Genomic DNA, 12,629 nt, shown 5'->3' with positions numbered 1-12,629 from the left:
ATTGTTTTCTCTTTTTAATAAATGAGAGGTGCTACTACATTTATTTCAGCCAAATACCACACATTTATAAGTATTTTGGTGAAATTCAGTAGGGTAGGAAAAGTTGGAACAGAAGAAGGTAACAATCCTTGAAGAGGAGAATTCAGCCTGAAAGTAGAATTGACTTGATAGAATGTTGATACTTTTATAACAGAGCATAGAGATTGAGTAGAAGTATAGCATTGGTGGAGGTTCCTGTGTGGCTCAGCAGTAAAGAAACAGCTTGCAATACAGGAGTCACAGGAGGTACGGGTTCAGCCACTGAGTGAAGAAGATCCCTGGAGAAGGGAATGGCAAGCCACTCAGTTTTCTTGCCTGGAGGATCCCATGGACAGAGGAGCCCAGTGGGCTATAGACCATAGGGTTGCAAAGAGTCAGACACAACTGAAGTGACTTAGCACACAGACATAGCATTGGTGATGCATTTTCTTATTGAAGTTGAAAGCAAAGTCATCCACTGAAAAGAAAAATAACAAAGATAAGTGTAGGTTGTGGAAGTAATAAAAGCAAAGTTCAACTTTATTTGCATCAATAATGGATAAGGTCTCTGTCACTTTCTGACATTGATCTTGAACTAGTATCTTAAATAAAACATACTCCTAATTCGAAGTTTGATTGCTAGAAAAATATACTTTCTGTAAAATTAATTATAATTCCCATTAAATGTTTTTCTAATAAAACAATATTTTTAGTTATGTTTTTGTAGCAAATAAAAAAATTAGTCTTCCACTTCAAAATTAAGGAAAAATACATTTTTGTAAATCTTTTTGCATTTACAATACTGCATTCCAAGTAGCAATAATATAAGGAAAATTATTGTTAAGGAACAACTTTATCATTAAATCAATATAGCCTCTGACTTGAAATCAATTGGCTTAGAGTTTTAAATGGCTTTATTGATTTGAATCATAAAAGATACAAAAGAGGATATATTTGTACAAGTTCAATAACACAAAAAGGAGAAAATTTCTCCATGAGAAAAACTCAAACTTAACATGTAGACGACTACAGGAATTTGAGAACAAAGTAAATTATTTCCTATTTATCACCAACTTAGAAGAAACCTGCTGTCTATTTGTGATTTTATCCTCTTTTCTGACCTAGATATTCTGCATAAGATATATACTAGTGGCTTCTTCTTTAGAAAGTAGTAACTCACCCCAGAGAAATGAACATAAATTGAGGAAATGTTGACTTTGACCTTCATTTTAAAAGCCTGACCGATGCTTTGATTTCATCTTTAGTTGGTTTATTTTCTGACCTGGAAGAGCGAAACATATTTACATTTTAAAAAAGTTCTGACTTTCATGACTAATGGATGTTAATTGCTATGACAGTGACCTTCTGTATCTTACCCATATTTCTGTGTTACTTTTAATAGGAAAATCTTTGAGAGCTAAATTACCAAGGTTTTTAGAAAACCTAAAACACACTGCTTTGTAAAAATACCAAATTATTGCTAACATAAAGCTTCATATAAATCACAGGAAATTCTAAGACCTTTTTATAAATTTCTTTGAAATACATTTTACTTTAATAAATTAGGCTTTTTAAAAAAGGTAATTAAGTAGCTACATGCACAAAAATGGTTATCCTGTTCGGGGTGTTTATAGAATCATTACTTTACCAATATTCTTGTTTATTTTGGCCACTCTAACGAAGTATTGAAAAACCAGTGGCTTCCTTCTGATAACATATTATAAATGCTCTGGTGTTTTATTATAATCCTTTCTAACTGGTTCCACTTAGCCCATTCCTCTCTGTAGGCCTTTCTTAATCTCATTACTTAGGAGGGGACTCAGTTTATAGGAAATACCTAAACTGCACTTTGATCTCTACCAGAAACACCTTGTTTATCTACTGCTTCCAAATGCCTTTAGCTCAACTTCAGGGAGAAATGTTCAATTATTAAAGTTATTTTTTAAATAAGATAAATAAGATTAATAATTAATGTAAAGCAGCTAGTGGGACTTCCAATATTTTTAATTTTGTAGATTTTAAATGTTGATCTGCCTCATCTTCAGTTCATTGAGGTAGCCAGATAAACGTCTTTGACAATAAGTAAAGATTTCCTTCCTAGTAAATTGCCTAATATTTTCTACAACAGAACTAATCAAGAATCACAATTTGTTGATTTATAAGAGCTTAAACTTTTCTCTAAAGTTTTTAAAAATTTAATTCATAGCATGGGTGGGGAAGATCCCCTGGAGAAGGAAATGGCAAGTATCAAGATTAAAATAAAAAACTTTATAGCGATTTTTAAAGGAAGCAGTTGGGAATTTAAGAATTCCATATTAGAATGACATTGTGTTTCTTGTTCTTTTCTTCTGAATGCCCAAATTTCATTCTTTAGGGCACTGAGAGGTAAATAGCATTCTTTTAATGTATCAGTATAGTAAGGCAAGGCCCATATAAGAGTCACAAATACAGTTATCTGTGAATGGTGGATGATGTATCAGAATTTGATGTCACCTTTCATAAGTAATGTAGTTTATTTTTGGTAAAATATTTATTTTTATCATTTTATTTTTGGATCAGGCACCAGATAGAGTTTAAGTGAATAACTAATTTCATTACATATGGAAATTTAATGCTTTCATGACAGTAGATGCTGGTCAATCTTTTTAGATTCCTGACAATGATCAAATTCTTCAGGCAAAAATATATCAACAGAGATGCTGTGTACAGAGATGTAGATGTTCTGTGTATTTAACCCAAGAAAGATACTCCATAGAACTCCATTATACTCTTAATTTTTGTACAGTTCTCTATACAAAATGAAGGGCTAATTGATAGTCAGATGTCAGTCAATTAAATTTTAAATTCTTAAAATTTAGGCAAGTGGATGTTTCATGGGTAAAAACTACCTTTGTTCTACCAGAATAAAATAGAGTCATAAAAAAATAACTACCTGAAAATACAGGGCAAGGAAATTTATGAACACACACACAATGAAAATGTAAAGGCTGAAAGGATGATGTAAAGAAATGTTCTCAGAGTTCCTATGAACTAATATAATATTTAGTGCATAGAAGAGACCATATTTCTCTTACCTCACTCCAACTAAAGATTACATGCCCTCCTCCAGGGGATCTTTCCCACCCAGGGATCGAACCTGCAACTCTTATGTCTCTTCTGCTTTGGCAGGTGGGTTCTTTACCACTAGCACCACCTAGAAAGCCCAAAAGATTAAAAAGATGAGTGAAAATGTTTGTGCTGGGGTTGTTGTTATTGTTCAGTTGCTCAGTTGTGTCTGACTCGTTGTGACCCTATGGACTGCAGAACCAGGCTTCCCTGTCCTTCATTATTTGATCAAACTCATGTCCATTGAGTCGGTGATGCCATCCAACTCGTCTCTGTCATCCCCTTTTCTTCCTGCCTTCAGTCTTTTCCAGCATCAGGGTCTTTTCCAATGGGTCAGATCTTTCCATCAGGTGGCCAGAGTACTGGAGGTTCAGCTTCAGCATCAGTCCTTCCATGAGTACTCATGGTAGATTTCCTTTAGGATTGACTGGTTTGCTCTCCTTGCAGTTCAAGAGTCTTCTCCAACACCACAGTTCAAATGCATCCGTTCTTCAGCACTCAGCCTTCTTTATGGTCCAACTCTCACATCCATGCATGACTACTGGAAAAACCATAGCCTTGACTATAAGGGCCTTTGTCAGCAAAGTGATGTCTCTGCATTTTTATATGCCATTTATGTTTGTGCTGGGATGACTACTTACAACTCTAAGACTGATTTTTGTGTAAGCCTTTGGAGACCAGTTTTCTCTGGTGGCTCAGATGGTAAAGCGTCTGCCTGCAATGCAGGAGACCCAGGTTTGATTCCTGGGTGGGGAAGATCCCCTGGAGAAGGAAACGGCAATCCACTCCAGCACTCTTGCCTGGAAAATCCCATGGACAGAGGAGCCTGATAGGCTGCAGTTCATGGGGTCACAAAGAGTCAGACACAACTGAGCAACTTCACTTTCACTAGATTTTTATAAGAACATTAGGGTTATTTGATTTTATTATTATTCCATGTTTAAGGCTGAATAAGAACTTAAATTCAGAAATTTTTATTTATTAAAAAAGAATTTGTTTTGGAACACACACACATATGCACACAGAAAATCAATATCTTCATTCATTGTATAACAAAAATATTTTAACTCCTTAAATAACCTTGTGATGATTTCCAAAAGATAGGGCTGTATACTGATTAAATATTAATAAAATAAGCCCTCTGACCAAAAATATTGTGCTGAGATATTAGCAAATTGCTATGCACATTTATTACATACCATTTTAGGTGCCAGGTAAGTATTTTCTGACAGACTCTCTTTGGCATCCCCAGATGGCTGCCAGGACCAACCGGAACAATATAATCTAGGTCATATATACAAACAATTTTCCCCTCAAACTTAAAACACAAGTCCTATATTTCTCTTGATTGGATAATCTTAAATTAAGTACCAGTCTTTCAGCCAATCACTTGAGCTATAACTAAGAATTTCACGGTACTCTGTGTGTGTGTGTGCTTAGTTGCTCAGTCCTGTTTGACTCTTTATGACCCATGGACTGCAGCCCACCAGACTCCTGTGACCATGGGATTTTTCAGGCAAGAATATTGGAGTAGAAAATCATTCCCTTCTCCAGAGGATGTTCCCAACCCAGGTATAGAACTCAAGTCTCCGTCATCACAGGCAGATTCTTATGAGCCACCAGGGTAGCCCACTAATTAGTTTAGACCCAAATCAGTAATGAAATAAAATTTTAAGGAAATAAAAATTTACTAGATGCTCATAAATGGAAGAATACATCAGATCAATTAAAAGTATTATGTGTATTTTGCTGGTGAACCACTACGAATAGTATTTGAAAATAAAAGTTTTCCTCTGACAAAAGAACTTTTGTTCAACTTTATGAGAATCGTGTGAACATAAAACAGTGTAATGAAACAAAAGAATTCAGTGGTGAACAGAGAAGAATTTGATTAGATTTTTAAAGAAATATTGTCATTTTGAGACTTTTATTCTCTTTCATGATCCATTTTTTCTCATATGCTATGTAAGTTTAGTACCTATATTGCTTGAACCATGGTAGAAATTTAATAAATTCTGAATTATTAAATATAAATTGATAGCAGAAAGTCTATATAGTAATAAGTTGAGTTTTAATATAACCTTTGAAAAATTAAATTAAAAATTCAAACTCAGATAAATATTTAAAAGAGAATAATTGGTTGTCCTACTTTTTTTTCCCTCAAAGAAGGATGATTTTTTTAGCTTGAATAAAATTTGTGCTGTGAAAAAAATGCATATGTTCATTTTGGCCTAATCAGAGAGTGCTACTTTTTTCCTTCCCTGAACGTATTCAGGTTTATACATGATTTATTGTGAATTTACTTTTAGTTTTCCCTGCAGAAGACAAGGGACTCAGAGTAGTGACCTTTTCTAATTTTATGAATGTTCTGTAAAACAGTCCCTTGCTTTTCAAATTACATTAAAAATCAAAAGTCCACGGTAACTTTGAAAAGACTCACTTTTCCTTAATTAAATCATTTCAAGATGTATCTCTTTGCTATTAATCTTATTTCTATTTTAACAAGAGGAGAAATAAGTATATACCATTCCATTCTCTCCCTCTCTCTCCCTCTTCTAAAGAATTCATAGATTCTTCTTTATGAATACATAGAAGTATCCCTCAATTGACATAGATAGATAAACATTATAAAAATTAGTCACTGAAAATCGAAGGTTATTATCTTTATGTTTTTCTCCCTAGGTTTCCTAGAACTAACTTTATCCCAAGTTCTTTGATATCAATAGTTAGCATACTCTTCAGTATTACACTTCTTCAGCTATTATATATGAGCTATAAAAGACACATTGTGAAATAGATAGAAGAAAAAGTTAATAATAAAAGACACATTGTAATAAGATTCAAAGCTAGCGTTTTATTCTAGGTCATTTTAGAATTGCATTGTTGCGGATTTTGCCATGTTTTTCCTTCCTAGAGGGAAAGAAAAAGAGCAATGTGTGTGGGGGTGTATTTTCTTAGATTTGGTTTTAAAAAATGCAATAAAAATCAAAGTGGTCCCATTTTCACTTAGAATCTTTCTTACCTCAATCCTGAAGTAACTTTCTTTTTGTGCTGGAGCCAGGAGGTTGTCCAGGGCAGTTCTTTCATAGATATGAGGACAACTATTATATTTTCTCTAGCCCTTCATTGATTGCATTTTCTGCAGAGTCCCTCATCATTTCAAAGGAATTCTCCTATAGCCTCACTGAAATCCGTGTCAGGTCCTGCGTAAAACATGTGCTTTTAAAAAAAAATCTAGGAATATATGTAAAAACAGACACTACCTGTTCCATTTATTTGAACAATGAAATAATTTACAAAACAGTGTAAGCGATAATTTCATTTGGTAGACATAAGTGACTCTGAAGAAGTTTATGGCAATTTACTTATTAAGTCATTTGTTCATGGAGCTTCCCAGGTGGCTCAGTGGTAAAGAATCCTTCTGCTAATGCGGAAGACACAAGAGACGTAGGTTTGATCCCTGGGTTAGGAAGATCCCCTGGAATAGGAAATGGCAACCCACTCCAGGATTCTTGCCTAGAAAACGCCATGGACAGAGGAGCCTGGGTGGGCGCTACGGTCCATGGGGCCACATAGAGTAGGATATGACAGTGCTCACACATGCTACTGTTCATAATAATGGCATTGTTTGAGTATGTGTAATTTTTAAAAGCCAACACCTCTGTCATTCATAGACTTTTTTGAAGTGTCTTTTTAATTGTAATATATTAAGACTCAGGTTTGACCTAAGAAAATGGAGGGAATTTGTGTTAATGTTATGACTTAGAGACATCTACTGTTATACTTTGTCATGAATAAGTGAATAAAACTACATTTGAATGGTGTTTGATTACATTCAAAAGTTAAATTATAGTTAATTTTAAATAAAGGAATCAGGGATTTTATTGCTTTGAATATATCTCTTTATAATTGATCTCTGCTATTATAATTTTAGTATCAAGGAGCTTTCTAAAACATGACTAAAACCTAACACATGTTTAAGTACAATAGAAAAAAATTTCAGTCCTTGTCAATATCCTGTGTAAAAAGCTTGTCAATATGCATGTTTATAATAGTTGAATTCACACAAGTAGAATGCTCAAACATCTTTGTATCTACTTTGAATAATTTAAACATGTATTTTCCCTCTGAAATTTATTTGTGGGTTTAATTTAACCCAGGTGTAAATTTACTTTAATATTTGGTTTTTGGAACTGAAAGTGAAAGTCTCTCAGTCGTGTCTGACTATACACTCCATGGAATTCTCCAGGCCTTTCCCTTCTCCAGGGCATCTTCCCAACCCCGGGATTGAACCCAGGTCTCCAGCATTGCAGACGGATTCTTTACCAGCTGAGATACCAGGAGGGAAGAACAAAGAGCATTTTTATGGATTTAGGGATTTGCTTTGAAAATTCCACCCCCTATGATAACAGGAGAGAACTAATGTCTGTTGTTGTTGTTCTGGTTCAGTCCCTAAGTTGTGTTTGACTCTTTGCAACCCCACAGAGAATAGCCTGTCAGGATCCATTGTCCATGGGATTTCCCTGGCAAGAATGCTGGCATGGGTTGCCATTCACTTCTCCAGGGGATCTTCCCAATCCAGGGATCAAACCCATGTCTTCTGAATTGTAGGCAGTCTTTTACGTCCTAAGCACATTCTTTACCTCTGAACTATCAGGGAAGCCCATCAATGCCTATAAGATGTCCTAAGTTCTGTCTAAACAAGTTGCTCTTGGGCCATAAAGTAGCATATCAATCTCCTATTTATCACATATTTAAAATTTCCTAAGCCTGATGATACCTTTCAATCTATATAAATTTAATGTAGCAGTGTATTTACCCTAAATATTTGTTAGTAAATTAACAGAAGGTCCCAAAATTAAAGGTCAGGATATTGGTTTGTTGTTTCCTCCCCATTTTAGTGGCTTGACTGATAAATAATGTGCATTAAAATATTATTTGTTTAAAAATAAAGAAGCTGAAAATGATAGAAGAAAATATAAATGCTAATTAATATTATATTATACTGATAAAAGTTATTTCTAAGTCTAAAATTAAACAATCACAAAGGAAATTATTACTATTCCTCCTGCATAAGAAAGCATCTGAAAAAATTTTAAAGACTATATATTTATTTGTAATACATATAACATGCTTGATATATAAAAAGTTTTAAAGATCAATTAAAATATGAATAAAATGTTTAAAGTAACACCAAAATGCTAACCATAAATATAATTGGTAATATGGAAATAATTTAATCTCACTAGAAATCAAAAATAATTAAATCAAAACAAGTACATACACTTTCAGCTATTTTTAAATTTATTATCATATCTATTTAAATTTGTTATCTTATTTTTAAATACTTCACTCAGTGTTAATAAAGTATGGGGAATCATATGGTAGGAATATAAATTATTACAATTTTAAAGGATAATTTTAAAATATACATAAATGTGTTTAAAATTTCTAATTCTAATTATAGTAATTTATTTAAGAAGCATAATTCCATAATGGCTCAGAGGGTAGAGAATCCTCCTGCAATGCAGGAGACCTGGGTTAGATCCCTAGGTCAGGAAGATCCCCTGGAGAAGGGAATGGCAACCCACTCCTGTATTCTTGCCTGTGAATGAACAGAGGAGCCTGGTGAGCTCAAGATCATGGGGTCACAAAGAGTCAGACACTACTCAGCAACTAACATTTTCACTTTTTTTCAATCACAGATAAACCTATATATATATCTCTTAAGAGGTTCATCACATTGTGATTTATAAGCTTGGGGGAAAAGATTTTAAAAATCTAAATTTCAATTGCATAATTCAGATTAGATACGTTTTAACATCATTCTCACAGTAAAATATTTATGTTCCTTTAAACTAGTATAAGTATTATTTTACAAATACTGTAGGATAGCACCTATATGTGGAATCTAAAAAAAAGCAAAGCAATGAATATTTTAAAAAGTAATTGTAATAAAATTATAGTTTAGAATATTTAATGATGTATACTGTACAGTATTATTAAATAAAAACCATATACAAAATATATAGTATGGTACAATTTTTCAAAATTTTGTGTATATACAGAGATATTCAACGACTGAAAAATTACAAGCTATATTAATATGTGTAAATTTTACATGTTCATTTGCATATTTTTATTTCTTAAATATTCTAAAATAATCATGTATTATTTGAAACAGCAATTTTAAAAAAATCAGTGATGCTATTCTGTGATATTGTGATACTTTAATGGTGGATGCAGGGTAGCATAAATTTGTCTAAACTCTTATTATGTACACCCCCAAGCATAAGCTATAGACTCTGGGTGATTATGATGCATTGTTAATGTGGGTTCATCAATTGTTAACATGTGTACCCCTCTGATGGGGGATGTTGATAAGGGAGGAGGCTATGCAAATAGCTTCCCTGATAGTTCTGCAGCTGCTGTTGCTGCTAAGTCGCTTCAGTCATGTCCAACTCTGTGTGACCCCATAGACAGCAGCCCACCAGGCTCCCCCGTCCCTGAGATTCTCCAGGCAAGAACACTGGAGTGGGTTGCCATTTCCTTCTCCAATGCGTGAAAGTGAAAAGTGAAAGTGAAGTCGCTCAGTTGTGTCCTACTCTTCGCGACCGCATGGACTGTGCAGCCTACCCGGCTCCTCCATCCATGGGATTTTCCACCTGGATTGGTAAAGAATCCACCTACAATGCAGACCTGGGTTTGATCCCTGGATTGGGAAGATCCCCTGGAGAAGGGAAAGGCTACCTACTCTAGTATTTCTGCCTAGAGAATTCCATGAACTGTATAATCCATGGGGTCGCAAAGAGTCGGATATGACTGAGCGACTTTCACTTTCCCTTTTTTCATGCATATAGCTGGGCTTCCCAAATAGGGCAGTGGTAAAGAATCTGCTTGCCAAGCAGGCAGGGGATGCATGTTCAGTCTCTCAGTCAGGGAAGATCCCCTGGAAAAAGAAATGGCAATCCACTCCAGTATTCTTGCCTGGGAAATTCCATGGACAGAGGAGCCTGGTGGCCTACCCTTCATGGGGTTGCAAAGAATCAGACATAATTTAGCAGCTGAGCACAAACACATGCATACAGCAGGGTACAGGAATATATGGATAATCTGTTCAATTTTGCTGAGTCTCTAAAACTCCTTTTTAAAGATAATCTACTTTAAGAGAAAGAAAAATAGAAATGTTTATTTTCTTTTCTAATTGGGTACATACAGCTACAATACAATCATACCTTAGAGTCAGTTCAACTTACAGCCTAAATAGATGAACCTTAATGTGATTATTCTTTTTTTTAATATAAGTATAGTTGATTTATAATATTGTGTGAGTTTCTGGTTTACAGCAAAGGGATTTAATTGTAGATAGATAGATATAGTTCCCTATTCTAGGAAGTAGAATCTTGTATTTCTCCATTCTATATGTGTTTACATCTGCTTGTCCCAAACTCCCAATCCAACTCTCCCTGGATGCCCTCCCCTAAAAAATAAATGTGATTACAGTATTCTTAAGGAAATTAATTTCAATTAAAAATATTGGAGTACTTTTCTTGCTATTCCTGTCCTCAGTTGCTCAGAGTTTATTGGGTGAGTTAATTGTACCATCACAAATTCTTACATGAGTAGAATTTATGAACAAAGGATGGAGAATATGGATATCCTTGGCAGAAGCACCAGTCTGAGCAAAGCCGTGCAGATTGAAATAAAATAAAAGGATACATACTGTTAGGTGTTCAAATTTTGATAGCCGGGCATAGGCCAAACCATATGCCTTGAAAAGCTGACTGAACTTTATTTCGTGGGTGATTGATGGTCATTGATAAGAGCTTGGTGGGGAAGGCTCAAGATGCCACAGGCCTGGGGATGGAGCCACAAGTCATCCGTGATATATGTTTTCCTCTGAATCACTCTTGAATGTCCTGTAATACCTAAGGGTGAAGAGGTGTGAGGTGTTAGGGATGAATGTACACTTAGGGCTCAGTCTTAAAGAATTAGAAATGTGTTACACAGAGTGTTCCTCAAAGAGATAAATTCACTGTATCTCGCTAGGTTTGAAATTAAAAGTTTCAGTTTCCATGTCACTGAAAATTTTGATGAATTAGAAGTTAAATATATTTCCCTACACAAGGATATATCAAAGAGTTTAATATGCTAATTTGCATTCTGAAACTTTAAGAGAACATGGTATGTAGAATATTTTTTAACCCTCTATGTCGTCGTGTTGTGTTGCTTGTGTGCTTAGCAGTGTCCAACTCTTTGCAACCCCAAGGACTACGGCCTGCCAGGCTGCTCTGTCCATGGGATTTCCCGGACAGAAAAAATAGACTTTCTCTTTTCTCTGTCTCTCGCACATTAAAACTACAGCATTTTGTATACAAAATTGTGTGCCTTTTTATAAATTTAAAAATACACTTTAAAGATTGGAGGCTTCCCAGGTGACACTAGTTATAAAGAACCTGTCTGCCAGTGCAGAAGAATCTGAAGTGGGTTGCCATTTCCTTCTCCAGGGGATCTTTCTGACACAGTGATCAAACCTGCTTCTCTTGCATCTCCTGCATTGGCAGGCAGATTCTTTTACCATTGTGCTACCCGAGAAGCCCTCTAACACTATTGAGCCTATTTATCTGGTGGAGTTTTTTTGGGTTTTTCTGGAACTTTAGAAATAATTGTTAGATATTCCTTCCATAGGGTTCAAAGCTTTGCATTTCCAACTGCAATCTACAAATTGCCTCTTTTTTATAGCATAGAAATAGGATACCATGGAACACACTTTGCAAAACACTTCGAATGCAGAAACAAGGAAAATTTGAAAATCCAGTGTTAGTCAACGAAGAATTTGTAATGGCATCAAATTAAACAAATACATAAAACATACTTATGTTTATGGTTTGGTTATTAATTCAAAAGAGTTAAGCAAATGTCTATAATTTTTTAAAAAGGCAGATGTGATAGGTATTTACACATAAATCATGTTGGATTTTTATTGGAATATAAGCCAGAGACTTTGGTGGAAGGAGAATTACTATTCTGGAATCGGATGCAACATATTTTGGAGGACAAATCAAGGGAAGAGAGGAAAAATATAAATTTCAGAATTATTTCAGTTTGTTATAATTCTTTTTTATGTTATTTTCCACATTACCTCCAAGAAAAAAATAGTAGTGAGAGCAGGAAGGAATATAGTTTAAAATATTTTGAATTAACTTTTATATATCGTTTCATTTATAGAGCCATAATTAGAGCTTATGTTGTATTCTATTTTTTAATATGACTTTATTATGCATTTAAAAATAGTGATCTAGTGAAGTGTGAATCTAGTCAAGTTATACTTTTAGTTCAAACTACAAATATATACCCACAATAATGCTTCTTTAGTTTTCCTTTTATTATCTGTGAGTTTGGGGGATTCAAGGGTGCTGCTGTGGGCAAAATCTGAGTGGTCATTTGGGATGACCCTGAGGGATGGGATGGGGAGGGATGTGTGAGGGGAGTTCAGGATGGGGGAT

This window comes from Oryx dammah, unplaced genomic scaffold (genome assembly GCF_014754425.2).
Source record: "Oryx dammah isolate SB20612 unplaced genomic scaffold, SCBI_Odam_1.1 HiC_scaffold_2, whole genome shotgun sequence".
Taxonomy (NCBI): Eukaryota; Metazoa; Chordata; class Mammalia; order Artiodactyla; family Bovidae; genus Oryx; species Oryx dammah.
This window is presented reverse-complemented; position numbering follows the sequence as displayed.